Source organism: Petaurus breviceps, unplaced genomic scaffold (assembly GCF_028583685.1).
Source record: "Petaurus breviceps papuanus isolate PSGF00001 unplaced genomic scaffold, PetGlider_PUasm1.0 80, whole genome shotgun sequence".
Classification (NCBI taxonomy): Eukaryota; Metazoa; Chordata; class Mammalia; order Diprotodontia; family Petauridae; genus Petaurus; species Petaurus breviceps.
In genome coordinates this window covers 17,594,604-17,598,397 of record NW_027186540.1, presented here as the reverse complement: position 1 = coordinate 17,598,397, position 3,794 = coordinate 17,594,604, and the positions used below count along the sequence as shown (strand labels likewise).

Genomic DNA, 3,794 nt, shown 5'->3' with positions numbered 1-3,794 from the left:
CAGGCCTAGTATAGCAGAAAGAGCATCCTGTCTCAATCCCAGGAGTATCTGCCCTAGAATAGGAGCTAGAGAAAAACTTGGAGGAAGAGCTAGAGGCAAAATCCTGCCAAGCAGTCACTGACACCTGTGCCAAGAACCCAGCTTGGAAGTAGTTCCAGAGCTCAGAAATGAGGAGAAAGAACCCATTCAGGGCCAACAGCAAAAAGAGGGTGGGAAGACCCGTGGCAAGAGGAAGCTCTCAAGTAGGAACAAGTAGTACTAGAGTACCCTGAGGAACCCTTGAAGGAGGAGCCTAGGTTCACCCACCATACTCAGGTCCAGAAAGGTCCTTCCCTCAATAAACTAAGAAAATGAGCATGTTTTGGAAGACAGCCATGGATAAAAACCCCAATGAGACCCACAACAAATCCAGGTAAAGCTTCAAAGAGAAAAAGGAAAGAAGAAAATGCCTGGCCATAGGTTAGTATAGGAATACTTGGAAGATTTCAAACAAAAGGTTCAGGATGGTTGAATGAGACAAAAGATTATCTGGTCAAAAATGAGAAAAGAAATTCAAACTGTTTTTGTAAGAAATTATAAGAAACTATTTTGTCAAATTACAAGCTGAAAACTGATGGTTTAAAGGAAAAGATGAATACTTACAGAAATATAAATATAAGGAGAAAGTACTATATTCTTCTGATTTGGGGTTTTTAAATAATATTTCCTTCTTTTGTTACTTAAAAATTCAATATAAGAAAAATAAACTGTGAATAGGGTGGCCCTGGAGTCAAGAGGAACTGAGTTCAGGTCTGGCCTCAAACACTTAACACTAGCTGTGTGACCTTGGGCAAGTCAGTTAACCCCAATTGCCTTGACTTCTCCCCTCCAATAAATAAATTTAACAAACTATAAATGAATTCCCAAAGTAAAAAATAAAATAAAACAAATAAACTAAAACTGGAGGACCAGACAGATTCACAAGTGAATTCTATCAAGCTTTGTCAAAAAAATTAATTGCAATACTATATAAACTGTTTGTAATACTCAGGAAAAGTCATTTTTTCAATCTTCTTCTAGGATTTTAAAATTTTTTCATACCTAAACCAATGATCTGAGCATATAAACAGGCAGTTTTCCAAGGAAGAAATCCAAACTTCCAATAATCATTTTTAAAAATGCTCTAAGTCATCAACAATTACAGAAATGCAAATTAAAGTATCCTTGAGGTTCTATCTCACACCTATTAGAATGGTACAAGTGATGAAAGAGGAAAATGACAAAATGTTGCCAGATCTGTGGCAAAATAGGTCTAGTTATGTTATAGCAGTAGTAGATAGTAGAACTGTGAATTGATCTAACCATTGTAAAAATCAATTTGAAGCTTTACCCAGAGATTTATCTAACTACATATATCCTTTGATACTACTACTATGCCTATACCCCAAAAAAATCTCAGAAGAGAAAAAAAAAATTCTAGAAGTACAAAAATACTGATAGGCTACTCAGCACAGCAGCAGCCCTTCTCTCTCCACAGTGGTCAGTTACAACCCCTGACTCCCCAGCAAGAACGGACCTGCAGTTGGCATTGACCTTGGTACCAGTTACTCCTGTGTGGGAGTCTTCCAACATGGGAAAGTGGACATCATTGCTAATTACCAAGGAAACAGGACCACCCCGAGCTACATTGCCTTCACCGACACAGAACGTTTAATCGGTGATGCTGCAAAGAATCAAGTTGCAATGAACCCCACCAACACAGTTTTTGATGCCAAACGTCTGATTGGTCACAGATTTGATGATGCAGTTGTACAATCAGACATGAAGCATTGGCCTTTTATGGTGGTAAATGACACAGGCAGGCCTAAGGTCCAAGTGGAGTACAAAGGGGGAGACCAAAAGTTTCTATCCAGAGGAAGTATATTCTGTGGTCCTGACCAAGATGAAAGAAATTGCTGAAGCTTACCTTGGGAAGACTGTCACAAATGCTGTGGTCACATTACCAGCCTATTTCAACGATTCCCAATGTCAAGCCACCAAAGATGCTGGAACTATAGCTGGTCTCAATGTGTTCCAAATCATCAATGAGCCAACTGCTGCTGCTATTGCTTATGGCTTGGACAAAAAGGTTGGTGCTTAGAGAAATGTGTTGATATTTGACCTTGGAGGTGGTACTTTTGATGTGTCCATTCTTATTGTTGAAGATGGCATCTTTGAGGTCAAGTCCACAGCTGGGAACACCCACTTGGGTGGGATGGACTTCAACAACTGAACGGTCAACCATTTCATTGATGAGTTCAAGTGAAAGCACAAGAAGGACATCAGTGAGAACAAGAGGGCTGTTGGCTGTCTTCACACTGCTTGTGAATGTGCAAAGCATACCCTTTCTTCCAGTACCCAGGACAGTATTGAGATTGACTCCCTCTATGAAGGTATCAACTTCTATACATCAATCACCTGGGCCTGTTTCGAAGAACTGAATGCTGATCTCTTCCGTGGCACCCTGGACCCTGTGGAGAAGGTCTTAAGAGATGCCAAGTCTCAGATTTATGACAACGTCCTGGTGGGTGGTTTCACTGAATCCCCAAAATGTAGAAGCTTCTGCAAGTCTTCATCAATGGCAAGGAGCTCAACAAAAGTATCAATTCTGAAGAGGCTGTTGCTTATGGTGCAGCTGTCCAGTCTGACATTTTGTCTGGAGATAAATCTGAGAATGTGCAGGACTTGCTGTTGTTGGATGTCACTTCTCTTTCCCTTGGAATTGAAACTTCTGGTGGAGTTATGACCGTTCTGATCAAACGTAATACCACCATCCCCACCAAGCAGACACAGACCTTTATCACCTATTTGGACAACCAGCCTGGCATGCTTATTCAGGTTTATAAAGGTGAGAGAACAAAGACAAAGGATAACAACCTGCTTGGCAAATTGGAGCTCACAGGAATTCCCCCACTACCCAGGGGTGTTCCTCAGATTGAAGTGACATTTGACATGATGTAAATGGCATCCTCAATGTTTCTTCTGTGGATGAGATCACAGGCAAGGAGAACAAGATCACCATCACCAATGATAAAGGACATCCGAGCAAAGAAGACATTGAGCGTATGGTCCAGGAGGCTGAGAAACACAAGGCTGAAGATGAAAAGCAGAGAGACAAGGTGTCTTTCAAGAATTCTCTTGAAACTTACGCTTTCAACATTTATTTATTTGTTTATTCATTTATTTATTTATTCACCACCACCCTCACAAACACATTTTATTCTTCATATGGGTTGTCTGTGTTTATGTCAGGAAGATTTCACTCTTACAAGCTCTTATTAAGCTTATAAGCTTTACTTCCTTTGTAGTATTTTATACTAAGATTCTACCCATTTTTTCTTAGAATTATTTGAAATCCATTTCCCTGGAATTATATGAAATACACTAGCTGATGGCAGTCTTTTCCTCTCTTATCTAGCATAAATTCCATGATGATTTGGTAACTTTTCCCCCAGGTTCCTATATTTTCCATTTAAGCTGAAAATTTCTCCTTATAGGTAAGAATAAAATGAATACATACTGCCTTTGTTGTGTCAAACTTTTGAAAATAAATTTTTAGGGGAATTCACTAATTTAGCATGGGGATATAGGATCATAGATTTAGAACTGTATGGCACTATTAAACTCCATTGATTTCAACCCCCTCATTTAAGGGATGAAGAAACAGATGGGGGGGAGGGTGTTAAATGACTGTCTTAATGTGACAAGTGTAATAAACAGCTGAGTCAAAATTTGAACCAGAGTCTTCTAGCTGCAGATTTGGCACTTTATCTCTT

The 3,794-nt window shown here is 39.5% G+C and overlaps 1 pseudogene; it reads left to right on the top strand.

Moving 5' to 3' along the window:
- The first annotated feature begins 374 nt into the window (after window positions 1-374).
- Window positions 375-3,308, top strand: LOC138175976 (heat shock cognate 71 kDa protein pseudogene; annotated as a pseudogene).
- Window positions 3,309-3,794: the final 486 nt, after the last annotated feature.